At 40.5% G+C, this 21,717-nt stretch overlaps 1 long non-coding RNA gene across 1 annotated transcript; it reads left to right on the plus strand.

Moving 5' to 3' along the window:
- Nucleotides 1-16,169: 16,169 nt before the first annotated feature.
- Nucleotides 16,170-21,175, plus strand: LOC139576785 (uncharacterized). The gene is made up of 2 exons (XR_011675172.1): nucleotides 16,170-17,715; nucleotides 18,474-21,175. It is a non-coding gene; the product is annotated as an uncharacterized lncRNA (long non-coding RNA).
- Nucleotides 21,176-21,717: the final 542 nt, after the last annotated feature.

A 21,717-nucleotide genomic window follows, 5' to 3' on the forward strand; every position in this document is an offset into this window, starting at 1 on the left:
ACAAACATTGCCATAAGATTTCAGATTAAGTTCTTAAGGAATTGCTTCACTCCAATGTTTACATCCAGAACTGTATGCACCTGAAATGTAACATACAATACCATAGACGACACATCACACAAGTTCACCTTTAATGTAGAAAAAAAAGCGGTCTGCATATTTATAGGACTTTGTGTGAAATATATGGGATATTAAAGTGCCCTCTCAAGGTGGAATGGGCTATTAAAGTGCCCTCTCAAGGTGGAATGGGCTGGCTATTTTGGACCGTAAAAACTGGCCAAGTTTTTCGATTGATACTCTTTAAAGCTCCAGAAAGAAGAAGTCAACTGAAATTGTGAGTTGCATTAAAGAAGACAAATGTTGATCCAATACCGTTGTCTCAGATGTATCTTCAGTGCAAAGGCAAAAGCATCAGCAGAAACAGTACAGTCTGCAGTGAGCAACTGAAATCTATCATGCTCACCAAAAACAATGGAAATGGCTTTTCCTGGCTTGGATGATAAAAGATGTCTATGAATATGCATGTCTCATTTCTGAACCGCTTCTGCATTTATCACAGAACTGGGCTACTCTTAAATAGACTGCATGTAAGTAAAGTGTGAATCCAATTGGTGCAATAACTGCTGATGTGATCAGCTGATGCCACCACACTCGGGTTTCCCTTTTGAACTGCTTTCGCTTGATATAAAAGTCAAAGTGAAAAAGTAGATTTCTAAGTTGACCAGTTCTACACATGCTTCCATGATGTGCTCATGCACTGGTGTATCTTGCTGCCATTGCCATTGCTGGTGTAACTAGCTGTTACTCTTTCTGCTTGCTGTTTTCTGATATCCAATTACCACCCCAGCCTTCACCTGTATGGGTTCTGTTTCTTCCTTCAGGGGATTTGGTATAGCATATCGTACTGACCTCCTGTAGTTATTTTATCATCTGTGTATGATGCTTTGCTCTGGCAGTGAGCTACCCTGAAGGAGCAGAGCTTAACCGTTAAGAGTTTAAAAAAGGCCATCTTATTTAATAGATAAGATTACAATGCATAGTCTAGGCGTTAAGCCTTAACGCCTAGACTATGCATTGTAATCTTATCTATTAAATGGTTAAACGTGGCATTTCCTTTCTTTTCTTTTCTTTTTTTATACTTAGTTTTTATTGTAGGAACACAAATAAAGTACAAATAAAGTAAAATAAAATAACAAAAAAGATCTGGCAGTTACAGTGCACTTCATACCTTTATCATCATATTAGTTACATTGGCATCTTTGAATTAGACCTTTTCCAAGTATGAAACCCATTTATCCCAGTATTCCTGACCTCTCTCCTGTTGAGTTCTTAAAGCAAAGGTCAAGGTGGTGTATTTCTTCTACAATGTCTATCCATTGTGTCAGTGTGGGAGGGTCTTTTTGTAGCCATTTCCTAGTGATAGCCTTTTTACTGGCTGCCAGTAGGACCTTCAAGAGGTACTTTTCTCTATTGTGTCAGGTATTTCACCCAAGTACAAAGAAATGAATGTTTGTTCTATGTCAAATCCCATTATTTTTCCAATGTTAGATCTTATTTCTCCCCAGTAAGTTTCGATTGCGGGGCAGGACCAAAAGATATGAGAGTGGTCTGCCCACAATAGACCGCATTCTCTCCAACAAGGGTGTGGTGAGCCAGTCTGTTTTGATTTCAGTTTAGGTGTTATGAAGAAACGTATAACATTCTCTCCAACAAGGGTGTGGTGAGCCAGTCTATTTTGATTTCAGTTTAGGTGTTATGAAGAAACGTATAACATTCTTCCAACAGAATTCTCTCCATGACCTTGAGTTGTTGGAGCTTTGTTGAGTCTCTAATATGTTCAACCATGTTTCATCAGTTATTTCAATGTTAAGTTCCTGCTCCCATTTCTTTTTAATTTAGTTTGTAGAATGTTTCTTTGAGGATTGAATACCCAAGTAGAGATTTGAAATTGTTTTTTTTGTTACTCCCCAAGTTGTATGCGTTAGTGAATACTTGGATTAATTTTGGAGGTGCTCGAGGGTCAGTCACTTTTATCTCCCTTAAGAAATAGTGTCGGACTTGTAGGTATCTGTAAAAATCTTGTTTATCCAAGCCATGTTTTTTACTTAGGTCCTGGAAGTTATCTAGGTTCCCATTCCTTATAATTGTACTGAATGATGTGATGCCTTTCTGCGTCCATTGTTTAAATCTGCTGTCCTGAGTTGCAGGGATGAAGCAGGGGTCGTATGCGGGCCAACTCAGCAGTTTGATCTCTGTCTAAATTATTTTGCTTAACTACCCTAAACCATGTCTTCAGAGAGAAATTAATCCACTGATTTTGTCTATTGTATATTTATTTTACCATGTCCTTATTTCCCAAAACTGACTGTATGGGTATCTCTGTCAAAGTAGTCTCGATGTCTTTCCATTTGGATTCGTATTCTGAATTGCACCAACAAACCAGAGGTCTCAATTGGGCTGACACATAATAATCTTTTAGGTTTGGTAAGGCCATACCCCCAGTTTTTTGGTAATTGTAATGTTGTATATCTAGTTCTTGCTCTCTTACTCTTCCAGATAAACCTTGATATCCGTTTTTCCCATTCCCTAAACTGTTTAGGTGGGATTTCTATGGGCAGTGATTGGAACAAATACAGTAACCTCGGCAGGATGTTCATTTTGATTGTTTCAATTCTACTACTAAGATCTAAGGGAAGTGAGTTCCACCTGTCTAGGTCATCATATATTTTCTTGTTGATGTGATCGTAATTCATGCAATAAAGTTTGGGTGTATCTTTTGGTAGGTATACTCCAAGTGTGGCATTTCCTTTCTGTAATGAAGTTGCACCAGAACGGCCTAATGTGTTCTGAGACTCTCCTAGATTCATTGACAGTTAAAGTACCAGCATTCTGTTTAACACTTTTTTGGTTACTACATGGTTCCGTATGTGTTATTTCATAGTTTTGATGTCTTCACTATTATTTTACAATGTAAAAAAGAAAGAAAGAAAAACCCTTGAATGAGTAGGTGTGTCCAAACTTTTGACGGGTACTGTATATATATATAATGTAACATGTCTGGTCTTGAAAATGGCCCTTGATAAACAGGACTTAACCTATGAATCGTTGTGTATTCCTCCTTTTTCCCCAGCCTGTTTTCTTGTCCTTTGCACTGAAGACAAATGGCCATTGACAAGGATCCCTCTGTGGTAAGAGTATATGTGCTAGTGAGTGTGTAGTGTATGTTCTGTAGGTTAACAGGATTATATCCAGGGGGTCTCTGAAATAGCGATCACAGGCCGTAATCTTGTCCAGCTCCCGGGCCTTATTCTCCAGAGAGCCATAGACCAGGCTGGCCCAGTGGAGTGCTGTTGGGATATGAACTAAGATGAAGTGCTTCTGTGGACAAACTGTCTCCTTTGTCCATAATGTAGCTGGGCCATCTATGTCTATAGAATCCTCTCTACTGTCGCTGTGTGTGGCTACACTAAGCCCAATGTGGGCCCTCTTTTCATTCATTACCAGACAGATCGCCGTCCAGAGAGACATTCATTGTGCAGGGCAGTGTATTGGCATTTTTACGGCTGTGATTTAGTTTTGCTGACATTTCTATGACTTTTTTATATGATGGTTTTCTCCTTAAAGAGGTTTTCTCTTCAGAAGGTTCTAACAGTGATAAAAGCCATGGTTCTGAAGGACTTACGGCTGTCAATTAGCTTTTCAATGAGGGGACAGCTGTCACGACTGTCGTCAGGGTGGAAATGACCGGACCAAGGTGCAGCGTGGTGAGCGTACATTTCTTTTTATTTGTAAATGTCGCCAACAAAAACAAGAAACAACAAAAACGACCGTGAAGCTGACTAGGGCTATACAGGCCACTAACACAGACAACTACCCACAACTAAGGTGGAAAAACAGGCTGCCTAAGTATGATTCCCAATCAGAGACAACGATAGACAGCTGTCCCTGATTGAGAACCATACCCGGCCAAAACATGGAAACAGAAAATATAGAAATAAAGAAACTAGAATGCCCACCCTAGTCACACCCTGGCCTAACCAAAATAGAGAATAAAAGCCTCTCTATGGCCAAGGCGTGACAACAGCATACAAAAGCAAATAATATGTGATTCTCTGGTCTGCCATGGCTATCCTGGTCCCATCTATGAATCCAGCAGGATTTCACCCAATTTGGACTTGTATCTTCTTTTGTTTTTTAGGAACTCCTTTAGCAATCCTATATCATTAATTTACACATTGAAAGAATTTATAGATGTTACTGTATGTGTTCCTTGTGGATGGTAAAGAGAGTTAACTTTTCTCCTATTATCTAAGCCAGTGTCTATCCAACATTGACCATCACCATCACACACTCCCACTCCGCTATCAGTACCAGAGGATAAACAGAGCAGCTCCTAACCAGTCACGGCACCCAGCCTCTCCCTGAAGTGCATGCAGTCAGTCAGTTTCCACCCAACCAAATCTCTCACATTCTATTCTCCTCTCACTCCAAGTTATTGATTGCCATGACTTGGGTGACATCATCACAGATTTGATCATTAGCATTATGGATTTTTTCGACAGACAATTTGCTCTGTCCTGTGCTTGGCCATATGTCTTGCCAGGCAGACCCCAAAATGTACACCGAGATGGTATTTTCTGGGAGTCCTCTCTTCAGTGATGGATCATTGGAATAGGATTGCTGGATGTAATAGGACCAATGTAAAGACAATAGACTATGTGACTGTGGGACTGCTGATGTTTAGGCCATGGTCTTGTCAGGGAGGCAGGGGCGCCGCCAGGGATTTTGGGCCCCAAAAATCATTGGGCCCCTCCACCACAAGCCACACCAACCCTGCACAATTGCTTTAACCACACACCTCCAGAACCTAATCAACCCATTCAAAGCTTTAAATAACTCTACCTTTGCAGGCTTGCAACTCTCTTGTAGTCCAATATTTACTGTACGATATTTACTGACGGTGAGCTGTGAAAATATAACACTGCAGACATGCATGCAATATTCTGCCCTCTATAAGAAATGTGCCAAAGGCCATCTTTTACAGTCTAAATGTAATTTTAATGGTCAAATTCTTGAATGAAAAATGCTCTTAACATTAATGAATAACTTAAAATAAATATAACTTAAATATACATTAACTTCTTCAATTAAAATAAATTAACATTAACATCTATAGAATGATATAACAAACAAAATAATAAAAATCAGCAGCAGATTTTTTAACTAAGTATACATACCAACTAGAAAATAAGCAGCTGTAAAAGTGGAAATGAAAAGGCCTGATGGTGGCGCTAGAGCAATGTTCAAGTGGTCACCAAATCAATAGGTTTCTTCCACTGGGGTCTTGATTGTGCACAACAAATGTTATGGTAATCCAGCCATTACTTTGAGATATATCTTGTTCTCAGTCTGTTCTCAGTCTTGTTCTCAGCCTGTGGGCATCATGTGTAGTGATCCAATATCCATAGCAATACCATTTAGCAGTTATCAATGGCCCTTGCTCAGCCTTACTCACCAAGAGCCCAGCGCTGAGCCTTCTTGCTAGCAAAGTCACTGATCAAGTTTTTGAAGTCTAGCTTTCTAGCTAACTGACTTTCAATGGACAGCATGGCAAGACTGGAAAGCCTATCCCTGAGCTGACAAGGTAGAAATCTGTTGTTCTGCCCCTGTTCCTTGGCCGTCATTGTAAATAAGAATTTGTTCTTAACTGACTTGCCTAGTTAAATAAATGTTTAAAAAACAAACATAGTGGACCTCAAACAGTTTAAAAAAAATCAGTTTTAGCTTACTGAAAGCTTTCTCGCCACCAGCAACAGTCATAGGCAGTGTGCAAAATATACATAAAGCAATGAACACTTCTCCAAAAATGCTTTGCAGTTGCATCTTACAAATTGCATTCAGGAGACCAAGAGGGGCCAAGTTAGGGGGGAAAGTGGCAGCATATACAGTGTTCAGGTGTCTTACTTCATGTTGAAACTCAGGTGTAAGATCTCTGGAATACATGATCAGTGGTTGGCACACAGAAGGGACTTTATCCTCACTAATCTGCCCAACTTTCAGAACAGCAGTGGTGTGGAACCTAGTGGCCAAGACACTTATGATGTTGTCCATAGCAGTAAAAAACACTGTGGTCCGAAACAGCATACATGCACTGTCCTGAGCTGTCTCCTCTTGAGAGGTCTCATCATGGAATATCTTCCTTTTCCTCTGGCGGCTTTGTTCCTTGCTAAATCGAGGTGCAACAGACATTTGCATAGCAATCAGTGTTGTCTCAATCAGGAGAGACTCCCATCCAACTCTAAGAGCCTGCATCTCTTCCTTTAAGGCTCTGAAATCGGCAGCCTCTGTGTCAAGTGATATTTTTTTCTGACTGGAGAATCACATTCCTGTCCTCAATGCATTGCAATTATGCCAACTGACATGTCATTAAAACACAATGCTGCTCACCTCCTTCAGACCTGCCAACCCGGTCCAACTGTTTAGAGTACCAGACACGTGTGGCAAATTGGAGGTTCAACTCTCACGCATAGCACACGCCGAATTGGGGTTTTCTTTCCACCGCACGCTCGACCGAGCGCTGTTTGTGAGTCTGATCGCAATTATAGAATTGTACCAAATCAATTCCATTACATGTACAGTGTAGAATGGAGATAATTATCTATAACGTTTTTCTTAGCACATGCCCCCACGTTTAGCCTATAGTAGAGGAACGCTTGTTACCTCCCAAACAGGGCTAATCACTAGGGCCAGCTCACAAGCATTGACTTTTTAGACACGGTTCATAATCAACACTAAAAGCAAAATCATTTTTGAAAACATAAAAACACAAAAAATGTATCGCATCGACACAGACCGCAAACTGGCTACACAAAGCTTAATACGTAGGCTACGGCAAAGCTTAATACGTAGGCTACGGCAAAGGGAATCTGAACGCTGTTCGCTAGAAGAGTCCGGTGTTTCAGCCTATGTAAAGGTGCCTATTGCATTTCTTTGCAGCTCATACATCATTTCAGATTTTAGAAATTTATAAAATCTCGAATCTAGTGCAAAGGCATTTTGGAAGCGTTGCCTCTATAGCTAATACCGGACACTCATTCATTCTTCATCACTCAGTCTCCTAAACTCCCGTGGATCATAGTTACAGTATATCAGTTTGCGTGATCCTCGTAAAGTAGCGTGGAAAATACAACTAATGGGACGCAGAATGAAATGTATATCACACTCGCAAAAATGCGACCAGTTATTTTTCGTATTTGCATTTCATTTCTTTCACTAGCAAATGCGAGTGAACTGCTGACACATTAGAGAAAGAAACTTTAGAGTAAGAAAGTAAGAAAAATACTAACAATAATCAGGCCCTATTAATTTATGCGTACTTTTAACTCGAATCTCGTACCTGCGTACATGGACAGAGAATTGCGTAGTTGGTACACAAAATGCGTGCATGTTAGCAGGTCTACTCCTTCTTCAGTTGGGAGTAGGGCTGGTTCATGGGTATGGGGACGGGGAGACAGGGCTGCTGACCCTGGGCCTGGCATACAGAGGCTCTCTGAATGTTTACTTTTTGCCAAAAAAAAAGAAAAGAAAAAGAACCCGTTAGTTTTATTAGTACATTGTAAATAACACATTATATTAATGATGATTGGTTAATAATTTAACATTGAACCTTTTTTACCTAATGTTCTAATAATTTTTTAGCGTCCATGTCAGTCACAGGCCCTTAGAATCATCCTAACTCCCTCCCCCCCATACAGCGCCCCTGCGGGAGGAACCAACTCTCTCCCAATGGGAGGAAGGAGACATGTGAGGACACACACACACTGGCACTCCGCCAAATAAATACCATGACTTCAGCTAGTGAAACGGTTTTCAAGTGTCAAGGGTTTACGATTAAGTATTGACCTTCATTCCTTCTGATATTCCTGAATGGAATATGCATGCATGCTTTTCATTTATATTTTAGTAGTGTCAACTGTTTACTATCAATATAAGCATGCTAAAATCAAACAATCACAAACACAATAAACAAAAGCTGCTACAGTATTTCAATGCACTGTCAGCATGTTTGTCAGAATAGAGCAGTGGTATAATACACTTTTATCAAATCAAATTTTATTGGTCACATACACATGGTTAGCAGATGTTAATGCGAGTGTAGCGAAATGCTTGTGCTTCTAGTTCCGGCAGTGCAGTAATATCTAACAAGTAATCTAACAATTCCCCAACAACTACCTAATACACACAAATCTAAAGGGGTGAATGAGAATATGTACATATAAGTACGTATATGGATGAGCGATGGCCAAGTGACATAGGCAAGGTGCAATAGATTGTAGAAAATACAGTATATACATGTGACATGATTATTGTAAGATATGTAAACATTATTAAAGTGGCATTATTTCAAGTGGCATTGTTTAAAGTGACTAGTGATCCATTAAAGTGGCCAGTGTTTGGGTGCCAATGTAGGCAGCAGCCTCTCTGAGTTAGTGATTGCTGTTTACCAGTCTGATGGCCTTGAGATAGAAGCTATTTTTCAATCTCTCGGTCCCAGCTTTGATGCACCTGTACTGACCTCGCCTTCTGGATGATAGCGATGTGAACAGGCAGTGAATCGGGTGGTTGCTGTCCTTGATCTTTTTGCCTTCCTGTGACTTTGGCTGCTGTAGGTGTCATGGAGGGCAGGTAGTTTTCCCCTGGTGATGCATTGTGCAGACCGCACCACCCTCTGGAGAGCCTTGCGGTTGATACAGCCTGACAGGATGCTCTCGATTGTGCATCTGTAAAAGTTTGTCACGGTTTTGGGTGACAAGCCAAATTTCTTCAGCCTCCTGAGGTTGAAAAGGCGCCCCAGTGTTGCGGGTCAGCGAAGTGGGATGTTGTTTCCTACCTCCACCACCTGGGCCTGGCCCGTCAGAAATTCCAGGACCCAATTGCACAGGGTGGGGTTGAGACCCAGGGCCTCCAGCTTGATGATGAGCTTGGAGGGTACCATGGTGTTGAATGCTGAGCTGTAGTGAATGAACAGCATTCTTACATACAGTTGAAGTCGGGGGTTTACATACACCTTAGCCAAATATATTTAAACTCAGTTTTTCACAATTCCTGACATTTAATCCTAGTAAAAAGTCCCTGTCTTAGGTCTGTTAGGATCACCACTTTATTTTCAGAATGTGAAATGTCAGAATAATAGTAGAGAAAATTATTTATTTCAGCTTTTATTTCTTTAATCACATTCCCAGTGGGTCAGAAGTTTACATACACTCAATTAGTATTTGGTAGCATTGCCTTTAAATTGTTTAACTTGGGTCAAACGTTTTGGGTAGCCTTCCACAAGGGTCCCACAATATGTTGGGTGAATTTTGTCCCATTCCTCCTGACAGAGCTGGTGTAACTGAGTCAGGTTTGTAGGCCTCCTTGCTTGCACACGCTTTTTCAGTTCTGCCCACAAATATTCTATGGAATTGAGGTCAGGGCTTTGTGATGGCCACTCCAATACCTTGACTTTGTTATCTTTAAGCCACTTTGCCACAACTTTGGAAGTATGCTTGGGGTCATTGTCCATTTGGAAGACCCATTTGCGACCAAGCTTAAAGTTCCTGACTGATGTCTTGAGATGTTGCTTCAATATATCCACATAATTTTTCTTTCTCATGATATCATCTATTTTGTGAAGTGCACCAGTCCATTCTGCAGCAAAGCATCCCGACAACAATGCCGCCACCCCCGTGCTTCATGGTTGGGATGGTGTTCTTCGGCTTGCAAGCCTCCCCCTTTTTCCTCCAAACATAACGATGGTCATTATGGCCAAACAGTTCTATTTTTGTTTCATCAGACCAGAGGACATTTCTCCCAAAATAATCATCTTTGTCCCCATGTGCAGTTGCAAACCGTAGTCTGTTTTTTTAAAACATCTTCACAAGGTCCTTTGCTGTTGTTCTGGGATTGATTTGCACTTTTCGCACCAAGGTACGTTCATCTCTAGGAGACAGAACGCATCTCCTTCCTGAGCGCTATGACGGCTGCGTGGTCCCATGGTGTTTATAATTGCGTACTATTGTTTGTACAGATGAACGTGGTACCTTCAGGCATTTTTTTCTAAGGTCTTGGCTGATTTATTTTGATTTTCCCATGATGTCAAGCAAAGAGGCAGTGAGTTTGAACGTAGGTCTTGAAATACATCCACAGGTACACCTCCAATTGACTCAAATTATGTCAATTAGCCTATCAGAAGCTTCAAAAGCCATGACATCATTCTCTGGAATTTTCGAAGCTGTTTAAAGGCACAGTCAACTTAGTGTTTGTAAACTTCTGACCCATTGGAATTGTGATACAGTGAATTATAAGTGAAATAATCTGTCTGTAAACAATTGTTGGAAAAATGACTTGTGTCATGCACAAAGTAGATGTCCTAACCGACTTGCCAAAACTATAGTTTGTTAACAAGAAATTTGTGGAGTGGTTGAAAAACGAGTTTTAATGACTCCAACCTAAGGGTATGTAGACTTCCGACTTCCGAACTGTAGGTATTATTTTTGTCCAGATGGGATAGGACAGTGTGCAGTGTGATGGCGATAGCGTCATCTGTGGACCTGTTGGGGCGGTATGCAAATTGAAGTGGGTCTACGGTGGCCGGTAAGGTGGAGGTGATATGATCCTTGACTAGCCTCTCAAAGCACTAAATGATGACAGAAGTGAGTGTCATTTAGTTCAGTTATCTTTGCCTTCTTCTCTGTTCATGCTCTGAGGACATGGCTAGGGATGCCGTCTGGGCCAGCAGCCTTGTGAGGGTTAACACGTTTAAATGTTTTACTCACGTCAGCCACTGAGAAGGAGTCCTTGTTAGTGAACCGCGATGGTGGCACTGTATTATCCTCAAAGCGGGCAAAGAAGGTGTTTAGTTTGTCTGGAAGCGTGACATCCGTGACGTGGCTGGTTTTCTTTTTGTAGTCCATGATTTCCTGTAGACCCTGCCACATACGTCTTGTGTCTGAGACATTGAATTGCGACTCCACCTTGTCCCTATACCGGCATTTCGCTTGTTTGATTGCCTTGCGGAAGGAATAACTACACTGTTTATATTCAGCAATATTTCCATGGTTAAATGCAGCACGAATGCCGCCATCCATCCATGGTTTCTGGCTAGGGTAGGTTTTAATAATCACAATGGGTACAACATCTCCAATGCATTTCTTTATAAACTCACTCACCGAGTCACCGTATAGGTCAATGTTGTTCTCTGAGGCTGACCGGAGCATATTCCAGTCCGCGTGATCAAAACAATCTTGAAGCGTGGCTTCCGATTGGTCAGACCAGCGTTGAATGGTTCTCATCACTGGTACATCCTGTTTGAGTTTCTGCCTATAAGACGGTAGGAGCAAGATGGCGTCATGGTTGGATTGGCCGAAGGGAGGGCGGGGGAGGGCTTTGTATGCATCGCGGAAGTTAGAGTAGCAGTGGTCGAGAGTATTACCCCTGCGCGTAGTGCAATCAATATGCTGATAGAATTTAGGTAGACTTGTTCTCAAATTTGCTTTGTTAAAATCCCCAGCTACAATAAATGCGGCCTCAGGATATATAGTTTCCAGTTTATATAGAGTCCAGTGATGTTCCTTCAGGGCCGTCTTGGTGTCTGCTTGAGGGGGAATGTACACAGCTGTGACTATAACTGGTAAAATGGCTGGCATTTGATTGTAAGGAATCCTAGGTCGGGTGAGCAGAAGGACTTGAGTTCCTGTATGCTGTTATGATTATACCATGAGTCGTTAATCCTAAAGTATACACCACCAACCTTGCTCTTCCCAGAGAGGTGTTTATCTCTGTTGGCGCGATGCATGAAGACGCCCGGTGGCTGAATTGATTCCGACAACATATCCGGAGAGAGCCATGTTTCTGTGAAACAGAGAATGTTACAATCTCGGATGTCTATCTGGAATGCAACCCTTGCTCGAATTTCTTCTACCTTGTTGTCAAGAGACTGGACATTGGTGAGTATTATACTTGGGAGCGGTGGGCGATGTGCACGTCTACGGAGCCTGACTAGGAGGCCGCTCCGTCTGCCCCTTCTGCGGCACCGTTTTTTGGGTCGGTTACTGGGATTAGATCCATTGTCCTGGGTGGTGGTCCGAACAGAGGATCCGTTTCAGGAAAGTCGTATTCCTGGTCGTAATGTTGTTAAGTTGACATTGCTCTTATAGCCAATAGTTCTTCCCGGCTGTATGTAATGAGACTTAAGATTTTCTGGGATAGCAATGTAAGAAATAATACATAAAAAACAAAATACTGCATAGTTTCCTAAGAACTCGAAGCGAGACGACCATCTCTGTCAGCGCCATCTTACTGAGTCCCCCTTCTCTGTGCATTCTTATGTTGTGCAGTCTTTCGTTAAAAGCATACATTTCACCAGTACGTACATACTATCCCAGCTCATTCTTGAAACAGTGAACTCCAACAAAACGGTCAATTTGCCCCCTAATGCCACGCTGAGGTAATTTTTCCTAACCTACAATTTCAATGATTTTGTAATAACTCAGCTTAAATCAATAAAATGATGTAAAAGACCAGTGGGGCAGATTCAGGCTGGGAGCCCATAAGGTCAGTATGAAATGTGGAAATGCGCCTTCCTTTCCCATCGGACCTGAGCCTTGGATTCCCTCAGACTCTAAAGTATAACATCTACATGCTGCTGAATACTGATGATCACAGCTCTGTCTGCCTGCTACCACACTCTGCTGGGTATACTCTCTGGTGGCTTGTACGTTGACATATTATGGGGTGGGCCTATGTAATGTACAAACATATGGTTCAACTGTAAGGTTAGTCTACTCTATCGGACATCAGAGCAGACATGGGTGGCTAAATGTTGTGTCAGCTTCTGTGAATATTCAATTAAATGGAAATGTTCCACATTCAGACAATATCAGCACAAAAAGACACCAAGCTTGCTAGATCAGTCACTGATAGGAGTTGATTTTGCTGCTCCCTTATAAGGACATCACGATTATGTAGTCTATTTTCATTTCTGATGCGTATTGCCGGTGGTACAGTAGGTAGCTACGTTCTTGTTACCACGAAGTGGTTTATTCCACAAACTATGACTGGGTCCTTTTAAAGTAGCTCCTAAGAGATTCATAAATATGCTTTCATTTGTTTTTAGAGAATTGAAGAGTGTGCTAATAGAGATTTATCTTGTTCAGGGGAGCTGACACAATGTTATTCTGTTTTTAATAATGCATCCATTGTTTTACAAGGCAGCATCTTCTGGACTGTTTCAGTTACTGTGATCAGTTTGACTGTTTTACCAAACAATAACTTGTTTACCATCCCACTCTTTAATTTGAATGTGGATGTGTCTGGAATGGATGTTTGATACCACAGTCACACATACGCACACACATGCACACCCACGCACACGTTCACACACGCAAAGTTTAAACAATTTGAAGCTTGACACCTATGTATTATTTTGGTTTCCGTTATTTTATTGAGTATATCTCTTTTTCTATGTTTTATGTTTATTTGTGCTGTAGCAACCTCTTCAGATCTTTGTTCATTGTCCATGTTCTGTTTTGTATGAAATGGATGGATAGTTTGCATCATTTTGCTTTAATAATGACTATTTCAAAGACTTTTAAAATATAATCATCACACAAGTTCACCTTTAATGTAGAAAAAAAGTGGTCTGCATATTTATAGGACTTTGTGTGAAATATATGGGATATTAAAGTGCCCTCTCAAGGTGGAATGGGCTGGCTATTTTGGACCGTCAAAACTGGCCAAGTTTTTCAATCAATACTCTTTAAAGCTCCAGAAAGAAGAAGTCAACTGAAATTGTAAGTTGCATTTAAGAATACAAATGTTGATCCAATACTGTTGTCTCAGATTTATCTTCAGTGCAAAGGCAAAAGTATCAGCAGAAACAGTACAGTCTGCAGTGAGCAACTGAAATCTATAATGCTCACCAAAAACAATGGAAATAGCTTTCCTGGCTTAGATGATGAAAAATTGCTATGAATATGCATGTCTCATGAATGAACTGCTTCTGCAGTTATCACAGAACTGGGCTACTCTTAGAAATCTACTTTTTCACTTTGACTTTTATATCAAGCGAAAGCAGTTCAAAAGGGAAACCTGAGTGTGGTGGCATCAGCTGATCACATCAGCAGTTATTGCACCAGTTGGATTCACACTTTACTTACATGCAGTCTATTTAAGTTGACCAGTTCTACACATGCTTCCATGATGTTCTCATGCACTGGTGTGTCTTGCTGCCATTGCTGGTGTAACTAGTTGTTACTCTTTTTGCTTTTTGTTTTCTGATATCCAATTACCACCCCAGCCTTCACCTGTATGGGTTCTGTTTCTTCCTTCAGGGGATTTGGTATAGCATATCGTACTGACCTCCTGTAGTTATTTAACATCTGTGTATGATGCTTTGCTCTGGCAGTGAGCTACCCTGAAGGAGCAGAACCTAACTCCTAGACTATGCATTGTAATTCTATCAAATAAATGGTTAAACGTGGCGTTTCCTTTCTGAAATGAAATTGCACCAGAACGTCCTAAGGTGTTCTGAGACTTTCCTAGATTCAGTGGCAGTTAAAGTACAAGTCAAAAGTTTGGACACACCTACTCATTCTTAATAGGGGGGCGCTATTTTCACTTTGGGAAAAAATCGTGCCCAGATTAAACGGCCTCGTACTCTGTTCTAGATCATACAATATGCATATTATTATTACTATTGGATAGAAAACACTCTGAAGTTTCTAAAACTGTTTGAATTATATCTGTGAGTAAAACAGAACTCATTTGGCAGCAAACTTCCAAACAGGAAGAGAAAATTCTGAAAATGGGGCTCTGTGTCAGGGCCTGCCTATTCAACTGGCTTATATTTATGGATCTGTATGCACTTCATACGCCTTCCACTAGATGTCCACAGGCAGTAGAATGTTGAATGGGGTGTCTAGCTTGATGTGAGACCGAATGAGAGCTTTTGGAGTGACAGGTCCGCTCTTTTGTCAGTATTCAACTGCGCACCAGGGAACCTCACATTGTCTTCTGAAAAGCGTTAGGTATACACGACGAAATGCTCCGGCTCTGATTTTATTGGATACATATGAGAAAAACATCATAAAGTAGGATTTTCAACCGAGTTTGACCAGTTTATTCGACGTTTATTGGGACTTTTGGAATTTTTCGTTCCAGGCGCAAAGATTTCTTGGACATGTGCCCTCCACATGGCTAGCCAAAGTTGCTAATTCGACAGAAGAAATGGACATTCTAAAACAAAATAACGATTTATTCTGGAACTAGGACTCCTTGCACAACATTCTGATGGAAGATCATCAAAAGTAAGAGAATATTTATGATGTTATTTCGTATTTTTGTGGTTTGTGTTGGCTCCAACAAGGCGGAGAATTGGTGAGCGCTGTCTCACAATATTGCATGCTGTATGTTGTACTAAAGTTTTTTTTTTTTATCTAACACAGCGGTTGCATTAAGAACCAGTGTATCTTTCATTTGCTGTACAACATGTATTTTTTAGTAAAGTTTATGATGAGTTTTTTGGTTAGATTACGTGACTGTCCAAAATTTCTCCGGACAATTTGGTGCATCATGGCTATGTATTCACAATGTAAAACCAGGATTTGTAGCTATAAATATGCACATTTTCGAACAAAACATAAATGTATTGTATAACATGATGTTATAAGACTGTCATCTGATGAAGTTGTTCAGAGGTTAGTGATTAATTTTATCTCTATTTGTTGGTTTTGTGAAAGCTACCTTTGCGGTGGAAACATGGTGAAAACATGGCGTTGTGTGTTTGGCTATTGTGGTGAGCTAATATAAATATATATTGTGTTTTCGCTCTAAAACATATTAAAAATCGGAAATGATGGCTGGATTCACAAGATGTTTATCTTTCGTTTGCTGTATTGGACTTGTGATTTCATGAAATTATATTATATGATATCCCTGTTGCGTTAGGCTAGGCTATGCTAGTCAGCTTTTTTGATGAGGAGGATCCCGGATCCGGGAGAGAGAAGTGGTAGAGGTTTTAAGGGTTTGTTTTTATTATAATTTTTATTTTTTGAATATTAGTGAAGGCATCAATACTATGAAATAACACATATGGAATCATGTAGTAACCAAAAACGTGTTAAATCGAAATATGTTTTATATTGTAGGTTCTTCAAAGTAGCCACCCTTTGCCTTGATGACAGCTTTGCACACTCTTGGAATTCTCTCAACCAACTTCATGAGGAATGCTTTTCCAACAGTCTTGAAGGAGTTCCCACATACGCTGAGCTTTTGTTGGCTGCTTTTCCTTCTCTCTGCGGTCTAACTCATCCCAAACCATCTCAAATGGGTTGAGGTCGGGTGATTGTGGAGGCCAGGTCATCTGATGCAGCACTCCATCACTCTCCTTCTTGGTCAAATAGCCCTTACACAGCCTGGAGGTGTGTTTTGGGTCATTGTCCTGTTGAAAAACAAATGATAGTCCAACTAAGCACAAACCAGATGGGATGGCGTATCGCTGCAGAATGCTGTGGCAGCCATGCTGGTTAAGTGTGCCTTGAACTCGAAATCACTGACAATGTCACCAACAAAGCACCATCACACCTCTTTTTCCATGCTTCACGGTGGGAAACACACATGCGGAGATCATCCGTTCACCTACTCTGCGTCTCACAAAGACATGGCGGTTGTACCAAAAATCTCAAATTTGGACTCATCAGACCAAAGGGCAGATTTCCACCAGTCTAATGTCCATTGTTCATGTTTCTTGGCCCAATTAAGTCTCTTCTTCTTATTGGTGTCCTTAAGTGGTGGTTTCTTTGCAGCAATTCAACCATGAAGGCATGATTCATGCAGTCTCCTCTGAATAGTTGATGTTGACATGTGTCTGTTACTTGAAGTCTGTGAAGCATTTCTTTGGGCTGCAATCTGAGATGCAGTTAACTCTGATGAACTTATCCTTTGTAGCAGAGGTAACTCTGGGTCTTCCTTTCCTGTGGCGGTCCTCATGAGAGCTAGTTTCATCATAGCGCTTTGCGACTGCACTTCAAGAAACTTTCAAAGTTATTTTTTCGGGATTGACTGACTGTCATGTTTTTAAAGTAATGATGGACTGTCGTTTCTCTTTGCTTATTTGAGCTGTTCTGCCATAATATGGACTTGGTCTTTTACCAAATAGAACTATCTTCTGTATGCCACCCTTACCTTGTCACAAAACAATTGATTGGCTCAAACGCATCAAGAAGTAAAGAAATGACACAAATTAACATTTAACAAGACACACCTGTTAATTGAAAAGCATTCCAGGTGACTACCTCATGAAGCTGGTTGAGAGAATGCCAAGAGTGTGCAAAGCTGTATTGAAGGAAAAGGGTGGCTACTTTGAAGAATCTCAAATATAAAATCTATTTTAATTTGTTTAACACTTTTTTACTACATGATTCCGTATGTGTTAGTTCATAGTTTTGATGTCTTCACTATTATTCTACAACGTAAAAAATAGTAAAAATAAAGAAAAACCCTTGAATGAGTAGGTGTGTCCAAACTTTTGACGGGTACTGTATATATATAATGTAACATGTCTCGTCTTGAAAATGGCCATTGATAAACAGGACTAAACTGATGAACCATTTCCCCAGCCTGTTTTCTTGTCCTTTGCACTGAAGACAAATGGCCATTGACAAGGATCCCTCTGTGGTAAGAGTATATGTGCTAGTGAGTGTGTAGTGTATGTTCTGTAGGTTAACAGGATTATATCCAGGGGGTCTCTGAAATAGCGATCACAGGCCGTAATCTTGTCCAGTGCCTTATTCTCCAGAGAGCCATAGACCAGGCTGGCCCAGTGGAGTGCTGTTGGGATATGAACTAAGATGAAGTGCTTCTGTGGACAAACTGTCTCGTTTGTCCATAATGTAGCTGGGCCATCTATGTCTATAGAATCCTCTCTACTGTCGCTGTGGGTGGCTACACTAAGCCCAATGTGGGCCCTCTTTTCATTCATTACCAGACAGATCGCCGTCCAGAGAGACATTCATTGTGCAGGGCAGTGTATTGGCATTTTTACGGCTGTGATTTTGTTTTGCTGCCATTTCTATGACTTTTTCATATGATGGTTTTCTCCTTAAAGAGGATTCCTCTTCAGAAGGTTCTAACAGTAATAAAAGCCTTGCATCGGAAGGACTTATCGGAAGGGCTTTTCAATGAGAGGGACAGCATACCAAAGCAAATAATATGTGATTCTCTGGTCTGCCATGGCTATCCTGGTTCCGTCTATGAATCCAGCAGGATTTCACCCAATTTTGACTTTTATCTTATTTAGTTTTTTAGGAACTCCTTTAGCAATCCTATATCATTAATTGACACATTGAAAGAATTTCTAGATGATTTCTAGATGTTACTGAATGTTTTCCTTGTGGATGGTAAAGAGTTAACTTTTCTCCCATTATGTAAGCCAGTGTCTATCCAACATTGGTCATCACCATCACACACTCCCACTCCGCTATCAGTACCAGAGGATAAACAGAGCAGCTCCTACCCAGTCACGGCACCCAGCCTCTCCCTGAAGTGCATGCAGTCAGTTTCCACCCAACCAAGCCTCTCACATTCTATTCTCCTCTCACTCCAAGTTATTGATTGCCATGACTTGGGTGACATCATCACAGATTTGATCATCAGCATTATGGATTTTTTTGACAGACAATTTGCTCTGTCCTGTGCTTGGCCATAAGTCTTGCCATCCAGACCCCAAAATGTACACCGAGACAGGGTATTTTCTGGGAGTCCTCTCTTCAGTGATGGATCGTTGGAATAGGATTGCTGGATGGAATAGGACCAACGTAAAGACAATAGACTATGTGACTGTGGGACTGCTGATGTTTAGGCCATGGTCTTGTCAGGGAGGGACCAGCTCTCTCCCAATGGGAGGAATGAGACATGTGAGGACACACACACACACACACACACACACACACACACACACACACACACACACACACACACACACACACACACACACACACACTCACACTCTGGCACTCTGCCAAGTAAATACCCTGACTTCAGGTGTTCAAACGGTTTTAAAGTGTCAAGGGCTTATAATTAAGTATTGACCTTCATTCCTGAATGGAAGATGGATGCATGCTTTTCATTTGTATGTTAGTAGTCTTTTATTTTACTTATTTATTTTCTTACTTTTTTAACTGTTTACTATCAATATAAGCATGCTAAAAGCAAACATTCACAAACACAATAAACTAAAGCTGCTACAGTATTTCAATGCACCCTCAGCATGTTTGTCAGAATAGAGCAGTAGTGTAATACACATTTATCTGTACATTCTTATATTGTGCAGTCTTTTGTTGAAAGCATTCATTTTACCAGTACGTACATACTATCCCAGCTCATCCTTGGAACAGTGAACTCCAACAAAACGCTCCATTTGCCCCCTAATGCCACGCTGAGGTCATTTTTCCTAACCTACAATCTCAATGGTGTTGTAATTACTCAGCTTAAATCAATAAAATGATGTAAAAGACCAGTGGGGCAGATTCAGGCTGGGAGCCCATAAGGTCAGTATGAAATGTGGAAATGTGCCTTCCTTTCCCATCGGACCTGAGCCTTGGATTCCCTCAGACTCTAAAGTATAACATCTACATGCTGCTGAATACTGATGATCACAGCTCTGTCTGCCTGCTACCACACTCTGCTGGGTATACTCTCTGGTGGCTTGTACGTTGACATATTATGGGGTGGGCCTATGTAATGTACAAACATATGGTTCAACTGTAAGGTTAGTCTACTCTATCGGACATCAGAGCAGACATGGGTGGCTAAATGTTGTGTCAGCTTCTGTGAATATTCAATTAAATGGAAATGTTCCACATTCAGACAATATCAGCACAAAAAGACACCAAGCTTGCTAGATCAGTCACTGATAGGAGTTGATTTTGCTGCTCCCTTATAAGGACATCACGATTATGTAGTCTATTTTCATTTCTGATGCGTTTTGCCGGTGGTACAGTAGGTAGCTACGTTCTTGTTACCACGAAGTGGTTTATTCCACAAACTATGACTGGGTCCTTTTAAAGTAGCTCCTAAGAGATTCATAAATATGCTTTCATTTGTTTTTAGAGAATTGAAGAGTGTACTAATAGAGATTTCTCTTGTTCAGGGGAGCTGACACAATGTTATTCTGTTTTTAATAATGCATCCATTGTTTTACAAGGCAGCATCTTCTGGACTGTTTCAGTTACTGTGATCAATTTGACCGTTTTACTAAACAATAACTTGTTTACCATCCCACTCTTTAATTTGAATGTGGATGTGTCTGGAATGGATGTTTGATACCACAGTCACACATACGCACACACATGCACACCCACGCACACGTTCACACACGCAAAGTTCAAACAATTTGAAGCTTGACACCTATGTATTATTTTGATTTCTGTTATTTTATTGAGTATCTCTCTTTTTCTATGTTTTATGTTTATTTGTGCTGTAGCAACCTCTTCAGATCTTTGTTCATTGTCCATGTTCTGTTTTGTATGAAATGGATGGATAGTTTGCATCATTTTGCTTTAATAAGGACTAATTCAAAGACTTCAAAAAATATAATCATGGATTTCTTATTGATTAATTGTTGCATCAAATATTCAGAATGCATTTAAATGATTAATGCCTATTAATGAAGTTATTCAAATGTTGTACTCTTATTTTGAGGTAGAAAATGCATCATTTGTAATCGATCTTCCTCTGTAGTGTGTGTTGATTGACTGACACTCAATCTGCTGTGAAGTAATTATAGACTGATATGACAAGGATTCATTAGTTCAAATGTATAGATAGATTATCCTTGTAATCTGTACCCTGTCAAATGTCCTTAATTAGTTTACTATCAATAATGTATGGGTCTGCGTGGAAAGTGCAAGTCCCACTCAATAATATACTTATACTAGTTGATTTATGGTATTGTCAACATATTGTAATGCCCTCCAGGGATTGCTCTTGGTTTAGAGTTCAACATGAGGCCAGTAGTATTGTTAGATGGAGTGGACTAATGTCGTTTGTCAAATTTTCTGGTCGAACACACAAAAAAAACACTACATTCTTGTAATGCTTCCAGTTTTGTAAATAAATGTTGACCACTGCAATTATATTACTGTATTATTCTCCCTTAATGAGATTCTACCCACTGGACACACTGGTTAAATCAACTTTGTTTCTACGTCATTTCAATTAAATTCTGCTAAACCAACGTGTAATATACTTTGAATTGACTTCTGTGCCCAGTAGGTACCTTGTAAAACCAATGTCATTGTTATTGCTGCTAGCTTGATTCTTCTCAGTTGGCATTCTACTTGCACCTCTCGCAGGGTCATGCAAGTGTTTTTCTTTGGGTAGGTAACTATGATCGCTATTTGTCTTTCGTTTTCTGTTACACCAGTAATGGCATGCCCTGCCTGACACAAACATTGCCATGTGATTTCAGAGGAATTGTTTCACTCCAGTGTTTACAGCCAGAACTGGATGCACCTGAAATGTAACATACATTACCAGTTTTGGCTGGTACTGTATTTTCGGAGGTTTCGTTTCCCAACCATGGCAACACTGACATCAATATTGCTTTTCAGCTTTTCTCCTAGCTTCCTTGTCTCTTCTGTTTACAGTATATAACTCTCAGTGGTAGAAAGTTATCTG

The sequence above is a fragment of the Salvelinus alpinus genome, chromosome 5, assembly GCF_045679555.1.
Source record: "Salvelinus alpinus chromosome 5, SLU_Salpinus.1, whole genome shotgun sequence".
Taxonomy (NCBI): domain Eukaryota; kingdom Metazoa; phylum Chordata; class Actinopteri; order Salmoniformes; family Salmonidae; genus Salvelinus; species Salvelinus alpinus.